Here is a 14113-nt window from a genome sequence, read left to right as displayed (position 1 = left end):
CAACTGATCAGTGTTTTCTTTTTCAGCTGAAGAAACTGAGGCTCAGAGAATTAACTACTGTTTCTCAAGGTCACACAGCCATGTGGCAGATCCGGGCCTGGACTCCAGCATGCCTGCCTCACAGTCAGGCCCTGGCACCTGCAAATTACAGATTGTCCTGCCCCTTCCCTCTGGTTATGGAGGCAGCTGGGGGGCAGGGCTGAGTCGCCTGGTGCAGCCCCTGGTGTTTCCCCCTCTTCCCTGGAAGGGATTTCCTGGAGGTGGAAGTGAGACCTGAAGGCATAGAGAGTGTGCATTGTTCATTTGCACCTGGTGGTGAGCTCATGTTAGCAGACAGAACAGGGAAGACAGCATCAGACCAGGGATTGGAAATTGCCTGAGCAGTTTCCTTTGCCCAGGTCCCTACCTCCATCTTTGACTCTTCTTTCTGAGAACTGGTTCCTTCTTCGAATCCTGAGCTGACTATCATGAGGCCAGGGACCTGGTGAGGCCAGGGAAGTCCCTCAGTTTCCCTGTCTGAAAATGAGGGGGTGAGGTTAGATCAGTTTGCCTAAGTGTGATCTGCTGAGCATTAGTCCTACAAAATGGTCCACAAGAATCGAGTTGCATGGTCAGATAAACCAGGGAAAAGCTGATGATTTCTTCTAGATGTTCACAGTGCACACTGCATATTACAGACTCTGAGATGTCCAGAAATGAAGAAATCCAAGCTCACCAGTGTTTCTCAAGCTACTTATTTGACTACAGAACCTTTCTCATACTCTTCGTAGTGTTCTATTGTTAATGTTCACCACACCATGGAAGGGTTTGGTCTCTTGGTGGGTATCAACCCAGTGACCACAGCCAAGAGAGAAGTAGCAAGGGAATTTTATTACTTGTAACAAATAAGGAGAATGCCGTGGGTAGTTTCCAAAGCAGTATCTCCCTGAGCTGGGGCTGAGCAGGTTTTATAAGCATAGGATAATGAGGCGTGATCTGATTGGATCTTGCAATGAGGTGATGCAGGGAGGCATAATTTAACTGGACCCTGCCATGCAGCATCAGCTTCTGAATTCAGTCCCCACTCCTTGGACTGAGCACTTAGGATCCCCCTGTGGTTGCACGCTTGGTTCATCTGGGCATGCTCCAGCTATGTGACCTGAGGGTCCCTGGCAACTCAAAACCAACTCACAACTTTCTTACATAAAAGTTGAACCAGGGCAGATGTGGTTACTCACACCTGTAATTCCAGCACTTGTGGGAGGCCGAGGTGGGTGGACCACTAGAGGTCAGGAGTTCGAGACCAGCCTGGCCAACAGTCTCTACTAAAAATACAAAAATTATCCAGGTGTGGTGGCAGGTGCCTGTAATCCTAGCCACTCTGGAGGCTGAGGTAGGAGAATTGCTTGAACCCAGGAGGCAGAGGTTGCAGTGAGCCCAGATCATGCCACCGCACTCCAGCCTGGGTGAACAGAGTAAAAAACTCTGTCTCAAAAAAAAAAAAAAAAGTTGAACAGAGTTGTCTGGTGTGGTTACAATAACTTTGGGAAATGTTGGAATAGATGATCTCTAAGGTCCCTTCTCACCTCTACTCCAAAATGTAAGCTCTTTGAGGCACAAGACTACTGTTGACAGTTGTCCCCTAATTTTGCCTGCCTAGAACCCTAAGACCTCCCCTTGACTTAAGGGAATCTCATATGACTCCTGGAGGGAAGCAGAGCTGCATTTCTCACTATGGAGGTCACGGGGAGCAAGATATTTCCTCCTCCCTGTTTCTGGCTGCTGAGTGGGGGAATGTGATCTTGGCTTCAGACTTGGAAACCAGAGACAATGGCCTAGCGATAAATGGACAATGGAAGATTCAGAGAGGCCATGCCCACAGGCAGGAACGGGCACCTACAGCAGCATTCTGCATGGATTCTATGCCTGCAAGGTCACCTTGGCTGGAGTTCCTGCTTCTGAGCCTCCCTGGATTTCTGGTTGTTCTCTGAGTCTCATTTTAAGTCTTCCCATTCATGCTCTATATTCCTTCATTAATTTTTCTCACTTGTGCTAGCCTGAGTTGTTACTATTGCTTACAGCTGAGAATCCTGACTGGGCACATCATAGACATTCAAGATATATTGGCGGAATAATCTATACAATCAATTTCTGTCCCATGATTGAGCCCACTTTCCTATATTGTCAGCAATCCAAACTAATTTGATTTATCTTGTCCTGCAACCACTGAGTGGAAGCCCTCTGCAGGGATGCAGCAGGGGATCCCAGAGTGAATCAGGCTTAGTTTGTGTCTCCAGTGACCCCTAAATCAAGTGTGGGAGACTGGCATGGGCCAGCATAGAGGCCCTAGAAGAGTGCTGTGGGAACAGAGGAGAGCCCTAGCTGAAGAGAAGACTTCCTTCCTGGAGAAGATGCGCCTGAGCTGGACTCAAGATGTAGGTCAGCATGGGAGAGAGTACATCCCAAGCTAAGGAAAGAGTGCAAGCCAGTGGATGTGGGGAAGCCTGGGGCATGCGGATTTGGTATGAGAACAGCAATAGGCAAGGCACCAAAGTCCATGCTAAAGACATTGGCTTTTATTCTACTGGCTGTGGGGAGCTGCTGAAGTGCTGAGTAGGTGAGGGACATGATAATAGTCTGAAAGACAGTTTGGTGCTATAGGAAGAGCCTGTGTTTTGGGACTGACAGCCAGATGTTGCTACTTAGGAGCAATAGCTTGGGCAAGTCACTGAACTTTCTGAACCTCAGTTTTCTCATCTGTAAAATGGATACAATAAAACTCAGTAGAGTTGTTGCAAGGATTGGAGATATTGTTTGATATAAAATACCTGACACATAGTAGGCACCTAGCAAAGGCTAATATTGTCATTAGCAGATCCCTGGGCTGCAAAGACCTAGAAAGGAGAGCAGGGGTTGTGCCTTTTATTTTGTTAGTACAGTTTCTGGAGCAGAGTAGACACTAGGTAACATTCTTTGAATGCAGGATGGCTGGAGTACAGCAGCTTGTATACAGGAAGGAATAAAGAAGTAAGACTGAGCGGGGTGCAATGGCTCACACCTGTAATCCCAGCACTTTGGGAGGCCGAGGTGGGCAGATCACTTAAGATCAGGAGTTCAAGACCAGCCTGATGAATATGGAGAAACCCCGTCTCTACTAAAAATACAAAATTAGCTGGGTGTGGTGGTATATTCCTGTACTCCCAGCTACTCAGGAGGCTAGGGTAGGAGAATCACTTTAACCCAGGAGGCAGAGGTTGTGGTGAGCTGAGATTGTGCCATTGCACTCCAGCCTTGGCAACGAGAGTGAAACTGTCTCAAAAAAACCCAAACAAACAAGCAAAACAATTAAAGAAGTAAGACTCTTGGCATGGAGGTTCCTGTTGGAAGCATCTAGGGCAGCGATATGAAGCCAGCACTGGAGAATGATGTCTGACTCTGAGAAAATAAAGTCTTCATGATTTGTCTACTGGTTCAGTGTAGGGGGTGACTTCAGAGAGCTGAGAGGTTCTTGTCCTAAGCAGAGAGAGAGAGAGAAAGAAAGAGAAAGAGAGAGAGTAGTCTTCTTATTTTGGACATGTTGACTTTGAAGTGCTTGGTGCACATTTAGATGGAACACACAGATGGGCCTAGAAGAGAGAATGGGCTTCTTTTATGTGGATTTAGGAGTTTGTTTCAAGGCTTCAAGTACAAATAGATTTTAGGTCAAACTACAGACAGAGTTTTGGAGTAGGCTGCCTCTGAAGGTAATCTGATTCCTGTTGGTGGAGGTTGCATGAGCAGAAGCTGGTCAACCATTGGTAGAGAGGCTAGATCACAATAGGGTCCAATACCTGGCTGGATGGTGTATCAGTCAGCTTTTGCTGTGTAAGAAACATAAAACCTCAGTGCTATATAACAGTAAGGGTTTATGGCTCACAGGTCAGGCAGCTTTGCTGATCTTGGATGGGCTCATTCACCTGTCTGGGGGTTGGTTGGTGTTGGCTGGTCTACACTGCCTTGGCTTGGATGATTAGGATGGCTTTGCTCTGCTCCACATGTCCCTAATTCTCTCTGAGGCTCCCCCAGGCTTGTTCTCTTGGCTGTGGTGGAGATGTAAGAGAGCAGATATGAACATGCAAGGCCTCTGGGCGCCCAGACTAAGGACTAGTATCTAGTCACTTCTACTGCATTTTGTTGGTCAGAGCAGCCCACAGGCCAGTCCACATTCAATGGTGAGCAAATAGAGCCTACCTCTTCAGTGAGATAAACTACAAAGCATTAGGACAAAGCCTGTGGATAGAGGGACGGAATGAAGAATTAGGGTCATGAATGCAATGCAAAATAGGTGGCAGTTAGACCAGAGTTTTTCAGCCTGTGTTCTATGCAAGCCTAAGTTTTGCACATTTTTCTCAGGGAGCCCTATAAGCCTTGGGGGAGGCTGAATGGGTTGGAAGTTTTCCCTGGACTGTTGTAAAAGCCTTTTAACTTAGTATGAATAATGGTAAACATTACTGAGTGCTCACTACACATCTGGTATATTTTAGCTCCCTATTTAATCCCATAAGAACCCTTGAGATGGGTGTCATTACTTTGCCATTTTGTTGATGAAGATACACAGAACCTTAAAAAGGTTAAGTCACCAGCCCAGAGTCACATGGCTGGTTTGGCCTGTCTGATCTCAGCGTCCTCGCTTTCAAATTCTCTGCTTTTCCATCTCCTGTCTTTCCATTCTTGGGGCTGCTGATGGGTGTGACAGGTATGGGGGAGAGACCCCAATTGCAGGGAACCAGAGGACAGGTAAGAGCACAGGGGATAGGCGGGAGATCACAGCAGTGGCTGATGGGCAGAGGATGGGGAGGTAGAAGGGCTTGAGGTTTTACATAAGGTGAAGGGCAGGTGTGCCTGTTACAGGGGTTATATCTTGAGGCAGAGCCATCCTGAGTGTGGTGGGTGGGGTGGGTCGTGCTACCCCAGGTGGATCTGGGCTGAAAGCTCATTTACTTCCTCACTTAACTGAGGGCTATAGAGTGCCTGCCATGTTCCAGGCACTGCTGTGGGTACTGGGGAATAAGACGTACCACGTTAACTGCCTTTTTGAAATTTACTTCCCAATGGAGGGAGACAGACACTAAACCTATAGGTAAATCCAATATAACTTCAGATAGCCATAAGAACTGAAGGCCAGGTCTCCCTGAAGGGGATTCCCTGGTGGGTTCAAGGCAGAATACACAGACCAGGAGTCACCTTCCTGTGCTCCCTGTGGGGCTGCACTGTCTGGCCAGAGGGAGAGCACAGCCCAGAGGTAGACCGGCAGGAGGCCAAGCCTTTTTGGACTGAATTCTCAGGCCAGGGCCTTAGGTGCCTGGGGGCAGGAAGCAGGTGTGGAGTTAGATAGGGACAGAGCAAAAATAGAGCTGAGGGTAGTAAGGGAAGATGAGGGAGGACTGTGAAATCAGAGAGGTGGGGATGGGGAGTTGGGTTAAGTTTGACAGGATAGGGTCTAGCTGGAGACCAGCCTGTGGAACAGGGCCTGGGTGAAGACCCTTCGGTCCCAGGGATCTTAGGTGTCAGAGATCAGTTCCAATACCATCTCATGATGCGGTTACTTAAAGTAATGCATGGAAGATGGATTTTGAGGCAGCATCTCACTTCAGTGGGAGACAAAGACCTTATTGATTCATAATGTCTGCCATGGTCATGGAAGGGAGAGGAGTAGCACAGTGCATTAGGGCACTGGGGGATTGGTGGGAGCAGCCCACCTTTGGGGGATACTTCATCAAGAATATCCTCTAGAATTGCCAGTGCATGGTGATGATAAAAAGCTGGCTGGGTTTTAGGCAGCTTTGTTATTCTTTTTAAGTTTACTGCAGACAGTGCACCCCCTATTGCCCACACCTTGGGTTGACCACTCCCATCCTCCACTTTTGCACATCCCTTTACACATGTAGATGGTAGATCAAAAGCAAAGCACCCCTTTCTAGCAACTGTTATAAGCCTCCAGTGGCAGGATGCACACTGCCTTTTTTCCAAAGACTTGGAATTGCAGGACAGTTGCTGTGTTGAGTTGGACAGATCACTTGGCTTTTAGAGCGTTTGTTTGTCTGTGCAGTGAAACACCTGGTGTGGCCTCATTTGAGCACTCTGGTATACATGGAACACTCTGGCCCTAAGCTGATGGATACCAGGGATCTTTTTTGTACAAGAGCTCTTGGGCCTAGTTGGAGAAAGGATGAAAGGAAGGTGTTTGACAGTTGATTATTTGCTTCCTGGACAGTAAGACCTTCCCCCAAATGGAGGGAAAATAAATACTGCCTCAGCCTTTTGAAGGGGAAGGTCACGAATAGGAATGGAAGACAGAGGTGAAGTGGAGTCAAAGGACAGGGACTGTCTCTGGGCAGGGTCAGAACTAGCAAGGATGGCAAGACATAATCTCTTGGTGGTGTTCAGAACTGTGAGGTTGGCTGCAGGGGCTGTGACCCTTGGAGAGAGGTCACCCTTTTCCTTAGAGCTAAAGAGGGACCAATGGGGCCAGAGTCCGTGTGTACAAAGTATGTAGATGGTGTGGCCTGGAGGAACAAGGGTTACATCTACAAAATGGGGGTGATGCTCCCTGCTTTACCAACAGTAGCAGGGGGTCTGTCGGTGTCCTACCCAAACTTCCTTGGTACTGACCTTCCTTGCACAGCTGTCGACTTGCATTTCTCTGCCTGAGGACATTCTCTGGGTACAGGTGACTGTTCAGTTCAATCATGGAGCAGTCTGGAAGCTTAGAGAGCTTAGGTGCCGGGGACAGCTCTCAGCCAGTGATGTGTAGGAGTGGTGGATGAATATTCCAGCTTCCTTGCATCTCCTGGGGACAGTTTTGTTCTGTGCTGTTTCCTAGATGTCCCTAGTGGGACTGAGCCCCAGTTGTCCACAGCAGTCCCTGCTCACCCTGTGTTGGTTTCCTCCTTATTTCTTTTCTCTTATGGTAGCTTTCTGGGATCAACGGCCAAATAAACCATTTTGCATTCAAATCCTTACCTCCTGCTTTGGCGGGTGGGGAACCCAAACTAAGACATTAAGCTAACTGGTCTCTTGTGAGCTTCCTGATAAGAGGCTATGGCTCTGGAAGGTTGATTATGGTTTCCGCAGCAGCTCTCTAGGAAGCGAATACAGTAATATGGTAAGTCTTTTGTAAACGGAAGACTCCTATGAATATAAAGGGCTCTGGGACTGGTCAGGGCATGGTGAAAGAACATGAACTTTGTGGTCAGACAGATATAAATTTATATCCCAATTGGGTACCAATTGCTGTGTGACTTTAAACAAGTCACTCAGCCTCTCTCAACCTCAGTTTCCTTATCTGAAGAAGGCCATGGGCAGTGATTCCTACTTCTTATGGTCTCTATAAGCACTGAAAAGGACGTTGCTGGCAAAGGGACTGGCATAGAGACTGGCCAAGAAGCAGGTACCCATGGAGCATTCCAGCTCTTGAAGGCTAGCCTGCCGTGCTTCTGAGATCAGTGGTTGCATCTGTGGCCTGGCAGTCTCTTCTCTTTCTCTGAAAGGCTTGTGGTAGGGTGCTTTATCCCTAGAGTGGCAGGCACTTTCTGTCCTGCACCCCGACTCTGAACCTGGCGGGCTGGCCAGAATGACCTCAGGGCCAGCCTGGTCCTGGCCCTGCCTCAGCAGCCCTACCTGGCAGCCAGGCCTGTCCACGCTTATCAGTGCCTGTGTTTGCTCAGCATGGGTACAGTCCTCCTCCTCCCCTTTGGAAAACAAGAAAACATGTTTTGCCAGTGGTGGGGTGGAGTGGGGTGGCCTCTCTGGCTTTAGGCTGGGCCCCCAGTGAGGCTGCCAGTGGGCGGGCAGCCTGTTGTTTTTGGAGCAGAGAGCTGGCCCGCCAGCCGCCTGTTTCCTCCAGCTGTCCAAGCACGGTGAGCTGGGGAGGAAGCCCCCAGTCTGTGGGCCCCAGTTTAACCCCCTGTCACAACAAGGGAACAATGGCTTGGACAGGCTGGTTGGTGGGTGGGTGGAAAGGCAGCCCCCTCTGATCCCTGCTTCCACCAGTGATAGAGACAGGTTGATGGGGTGGGGAGATTTGCTCTCCTCTTACTTCCCCCACCCTCTGCCTTGTTTTCCACCTTGTTGGGCACACCGTCTCCCACCTCAGGGCCAAGGAAAACAGAGGCCTCAGGAAGCATCTCTGGGCTGCTGCTGGGGTTCCATAGTTTTTGGAGGTAGCAGAGCTGGGGGAAGGGGCCAGCATGGGACTGGCATGGCACAGGCTGCATTCTACATGGGACTGTTGCTAATCAGTCATGATCTGTTTCCCCTGGGGCACCTGAGGATTTTGTGTCTCTGCATCTTTGTGTCTTTAGGCTCTGTGTATGACATGGCACAGGGCACATGGCAGAAACAGTTACTTGACCCAATCAATGAAAGATTGAACATATGAATAGTTTTACTTTCTAGCTCTGCTACCTGGTGGCTATGTGACTTTCAGCAGGTTACATAACCTCTCTGAGCCTTGTTTTCCTCATCTGTAGAATATGTACCTTATGGAATTATTGTGAAAATTAAATGTGCTTCTATCATCTTAACTTTCATATGGGGAGTGTACAACACAATAAACTCAATAGGTTTTAGCTATCATTAGACTGTTGCTGTTGGTAGTGGTATTGACAGTGTGTGATTTAGAGGAGGTTGTTACAGTATTTCCAGTAAGAAGTCTATACTTTTCTTTCCATGGATACAGGCAGATGCCACTTTTACTGGGGCTGAGAGGGCATCTCTCTCCTCATCCACAGGCCTCTGTATGGTATGCAGGCCCCTGGGAGTCTGGTCAGCTCTAGTAGACCTTGGGAATTGGGAAAGTAGTTCTGGGTCTACCCAGAGGCTGTGCTGGGTCCTTATACATCCATTATCTATTTAATCTTCTCAATGACTCTGCGAAGAAGACATTATTATCCCCATCTTATAGATGGTCACGCTGAGGCTCAGAGAGATGGTATCATATGGCCAAGGCCATGTGACTGGTAATTTGTAGAGCAGAGATTTCAGTCTAGATCTTTGAAACACCAAGCTGAGTTCATTTGGTTGTGCCTCGCTGCCTAGCGATAAAGTTGTGCTACTTAACATCCTGGACTGTTGATGGAGATTTGGTTCATCAATGATTGTAGACTTAGGATTGTAACAGGAAGTAAAGATATATGCTCAAGTACAAGGCCAGGAATGCAAACTGAAGAGTAAGAAGCTGAGCTCAGTATGAACTAGGGCTTTTGAGGGGTTGTGTTCAAAGTAGGAAGGATAAGGATAGAGCAGTATTGTATATGGTTATACATGTATCTGGGTATATTGGATTAGTTAGACTAATGCTCTAACAATAACAAAAATAAAAACACAGCTCTCTATGGCTTAACACAATAAAAATTTGGTTTTTGCTTATTTCAGAGTCCAGTGCAATGGGGACCGCTCTGCTCCAGGCAGTCATTTTCAGGGACTCAGCCTCCTGGCATGTGGTTCCATTGTCTTCTAGAGTCTGAGTCCTCCATTGGATCCTCTTTATCCTCCAGCAAACAGAGAGCATGGAGAAGGCACCCCAACCTTAACTACCTTGTCAAGAGGTAACACATGTAATTTTCACCCTCATTCTATTTGTGAGAACTGGTTGCGTAGTTCTCCTAGATGCAAGGAGTCTAGAGATGAGGTCCAGTGGCGTTGTCAGGAAGAAGAGGGCAACATGATATGAGTAAATCTTAGCAGGCTCTACCACAGTAATAATCATTTAACAATACAGTTAACAGTTCTTGAACTCATTTATGTGCATGCTACCATGCTATATAGAGGTTATTTCATTTAATTATCATTTAATATTTGTAACAACCCTTCAAAGAAGGTAGGTACTTACAGAGATGACTCCTCCACTTTATAAATGAGTTAACTATTTATCTCATTAAAATGGTAACTATTCATTTGCTTTCTCTCACTAAAGTTTTCTCTTTTGTAGAATTTCATATAAATGTAATCATATAGTGTGATATCTTTTGTGTTTGGCTTTTTTCACTTAGCATACTCTTGAGATTCAACTGTGTTATTGGTGTGATCAGTTTTTTTTCATTTTAGCTTGTCTAGTGGGTTTTGTAGTGGCATTTTATTGGCGTTTTAACTTGCATTTCCTTAACGACTAGTGTTGTTGAGCATCATTTCATGTCTTTTAGTTAATACTTTTAATGAAGTTCCATTTATCCTTTTGTTCTTTTATGGTTTGTGCTTTTTATGTTGTAAGAACTCAATGTCACAAATCTTTACCTAAATCAAGAATTTATTTAGAAGTTTTATATTATTAGCTCTTATGTTTAGGTTTTTAAATCTATTTTAAAATTAATTTTCATGAATGGTGTGACCTACAGGCTGACATATAATTTTTTTCTCCATATCCAATTGTTCTAACACCATTTAATGAAAAAAAAATCCTGACCTCACTGATTTACTTTGGCATCTTTGTCAAAAATCAACTGACTATGTATGTGTATGTCTATTTCTGGATTCTGTTCTGTTTTATTACTCTATATGTTTATCCTTATGTTGATACCACACCCTTTTAATCATAGTAGTTTAGCAGTAAATCTTGAAAACAGGTAATGTATATGTGCCAATCTTATTCTTTTTCTAGGTCAGCTTTTATCCAAAATCCTGATAAGATTTTCATTGAGGTTATATTTAATTTATAAATCAATTTCAGGGGAACCAACATCTTGAAAACATGGAGTCTTGTTATCCATGAACACGTATCTATCTTATCTAGATCTTTAATTTTCTTTACCATATGTTATAGTTTTCAGAATAGATATCTTGTATATTTTGTTAAATTGATGTCTAGTTTTTAAAAAACAGTTTCTAAGTTATTGCAAGTAGTATTTTTAAAAATTCCAATTCCAATGATACTTTGTGGTATATAAAAATATAGTTAATTTTTGTATATTGTCTTGTAAATTGAGATCCTGCTAAATGCACTTACTATTTCTAGTATCTTTTTGTAGATTCCTTAGGATTTTCTAAATAATAATGTCATCTGAGAATAAAAACAATTTGACTTTTTCCTTTATAAGATATATCCTTTATTTCCTTTTCCTTGTCTCATTGCACTGGACAGTAAAATATTAAACAGAAGTGGTATGGTCAGGCATCCTTGCGTAATTTACCACTAAGTATGATGTTATTTGTAGATTTTTTATAGATACTGTTTATCAAATTGAGGAAGTTCTGTTCTTAGAAAACTGAGTTTATAATAATCAAGTGTTGAATTTTGTCAAATTTGTCAAAATTTTGTCAAAATTTGCATCCTTTGAGATGATCATGTGGTTCCAATATTCTAATGTTACACCAATCCTGTGTTCCAAGAATAAGCCCACTTAGTCATAAGGTATTATCTTTTCTATATATCACTAAACTTTGATTTATTTATTTTTTCTTTGTTTTTATTTTTCCAACCATAGGGAGTAAATCCCTAAATTTTTATTAAGGATTTTATGTGTCTATGTTCACAAAGAGTATTTTGTCTGTAATTTCTTTCTTTTTTTGAATATCTGTGATTTACTTAGGCAGATGCTTGCTTGCAGATTAAGTTGGCATATGTTCCTTCTTTTTCTGTTTTCTGGAAGAGTGTGTAGATTGTTAATGCTTTTTCTTTACATGTTCGATAGAATTCATCAGTGATGTCATGTAGGCCTAGAGTTCTCTTTGTGGGAAGGTTTTGAACTATGAACTTTATTTAGTAGATCTAAGACTGTCCAGGTTATCTATGTCTTCTTGAGTGAGCTTTGATTGTATTTTCAAAGAATGTGCCCATTTATCTATATTGTTGAATTTGTTGGCATGAAGTTGTTCATGATATTTCCTTATTATTCTTTTATTACCTGTAAGATCTGTACTCTTTTATACTTGATATTAGTAATTTCTGTCTTTTTCTATTTGTCTTGATCAATCTGGCTGGTGGATTATCCACTTTATTTATATTTATATTTATATTTATTTTTAGGGTCAGCTTGGTTTGATTTTTTTCTATTGTTCATATAATTCATGGGCTTCCATTTTTGTTTTTGCTTTTTGTTTTTTTCCAGATGGGGTCTGTCTTTGTCACCCAGGCTGGAGTGCAATCGTGTGATCATAGCTTAATGCAGCTTCAACATCCCTGACTCAAGAGATCCTCCTACCTCAGCCTCTTAATTAGCTGGGTCTACAGGAACACACCCCCATGCCCTGCTAATTTTTAAATTTTTCATAGATATAGGATCTTATTGTGTTGCCTAGGCTGGTCTCAAACTCCTGGACTCAAGCAATCCACCTGCCTTGGTCTCCCAAAGTGCTGGGGTTATAGGGAGAAGCCATCTGTTCTTATTTTTTCTTATTTCTTTCTCTTATTTTAGGATCAGTTTGACTTTTTTTCTTGCTTCTAAAAGTAGAAACTTAGATTATTGACTTTAGAATTTTCTTATTTTCTAATATAAGCATTTAAATCTATAAATTTGCTTCTAAACATTGCTCGAGCTGCATTCCACAAATTTTGTGTGTGTTTTCATTTTGATTTAGTTTAAAATATTTCCTAATTTTTCTTGTAACTTCTTTGACCATTGATTTATTTCTGTGTGTCATTTTTCAAATATTTTGTTTTCCCCAGGTACCTTTCTTAGTTTTAAATTCAGTTTAATTGTGGTCAGAGAACATATTTTGCATAATTCCAAATCTTTAAAATTTGTTGAAACTGGTTTTCTGGTCTAATATTTGGTCTATCTTGGTGATGTTCCATGTGAATAAAAAAAAAGTATACTCTGTCCTTTATAAGTAGAGAATTGTAGAAATGTCAGTTGGGTCGACTTGCTTAATAGTATTCTCAGAGGCTTTTAAATCCTCAGTAATTTTTTTTGGGGGTCTACTTATTCTATCTATTACTGAAAAGGGAGGGCTAAAATCTCCAGCTATAAATGCAGATCTCTTTCTCCTTTCAGTTCTATCAGGTTTTGCTTCATGTATTTTCAGACTCTGTAACTAGGTGCATACTGATTCAGGTTTGCTATATCTTCTTGAATTTATCCCTTTATGTTATGAGATGCCCTTCTTATACCTAGTCATATTTCTTGTTCTAAATTCTAGCTGATCTGGCATTAATATAGCCACTCAGTTATCTATTAGTAGTTGCATGGCATATTTTTCTCCATTCTGTTTACTTTTAATTCATTTATGTCTTTATGTTTGAAGTATCTCATAGAAAGAATATAGTAGGCTCTTGCTTTCCTATCCAATTTTATAATTTCTTTCTTTCAATTAGAGTGCTTAGATCATTTACATTTAATGTAGGCACTGATATAGTTGGATTTAAACCTACCATCTTGTTATTTTTTTCTCTTTGTCCCATATGTTCTTTACTTTTTCCTTTTTTAGGCCTTCTTTTGAATTAAGTATTTTTTATAATCATATTTTTAAATTAACCTTTTACTTTGAGATAATTGTGGATTCACATGCAATTGTAAGAAATAATGCAGAGAGATTTCATGAATTCTTATCTATTTACTCCCAATGGTAACATCTTGCAAAACTATGGCATAATATTGCAACCAAGTCATTGACTTTGATATAGTTAAGATGCAGAATATTTCTACCACCATAAGGACCCCTCATGTTGCCTTTTATAGCCAAACCTGCCTACCTTCTATGTATACCTTCTCCATAACCCCTGGCAACTACTACTTTTTTCCCCACTTCTATAATTTTCTTATTTTGAAGATGTTATATGAATGAAATTATATAATATTTAATCTTTTGGGAGTGGCTTACTTCACTCAACATAATTATCTGAAGATTTATCCAGGTTGTTTTATGTATCATTACTTTGTTCCTATTTTATTACTGAGTAGTGTTCCATAGTATGGATATACTATTGTTTGTTTAACCATCCCCTCATTAAAGTTGTTTAGTTGTTGGCTTTTATGAGGAAAGCTGTTACAAACTTTTGTCTACAGATATTTTTTTGGTAACAGAAGTTTTCATTTCTCTGGGATAAATGTCAGGAGTGTAATTGCTGGGTCATGTAATAGTTGTGTTTTTACTTTTTAAAGAAACTGCTGCCAAACTTTTTCTAGAAAAGTTGTACCATTTTACATTCCAATCAGCAATA

At 42.5% G+C, this 14113-nt stretch overlaps 1 long non-coding RNA gene across 2 annotated transcripts in view; it reads left to right on the top strand.

Annotated features, from left to right (window-relative positions):
* The first annotated feature begins 7818 nt into the window (after positions 1–7818).
* LOC144576968 (uncharacterized) overlaps positions 7819–14113 on the top strand; it is a 37245-nt gene continuing 30950 nt past the window's right edge. For both annotated transcript variants that reach the window (XR_013519920.1, XR_013519919.1), the window contains exons 1-2: positions 7819–7877; positions 9394–9566. This is a non-coding gene — a long non-coding RNA (uncharacterized LOC144576968). The remainder of the gene's footprint in view (positions 7878–9393; positions 9567–14113) is intronic.

The sequence above is a fragment of the Callithrix jacchus genome, chromosome 7, assembly GCF_049354715.1.
Source record: "Callithrix jacchus isolate 240 chromosome 7, calJac240_pri, whole genome shotgun sequence".
NCBI classification, from domain to species: domain Eukaryota; kingdom Metazoa; phylum Chordata; class Mammalia; order Primates; family Cebidae; genus Callithrix; species Callithrix jacchus.
The sequence above is the reverse complement of the archived record's forward strand: the minus strand, read 5'-3'. Positions and strand labels throughout refer to the sequence as shown.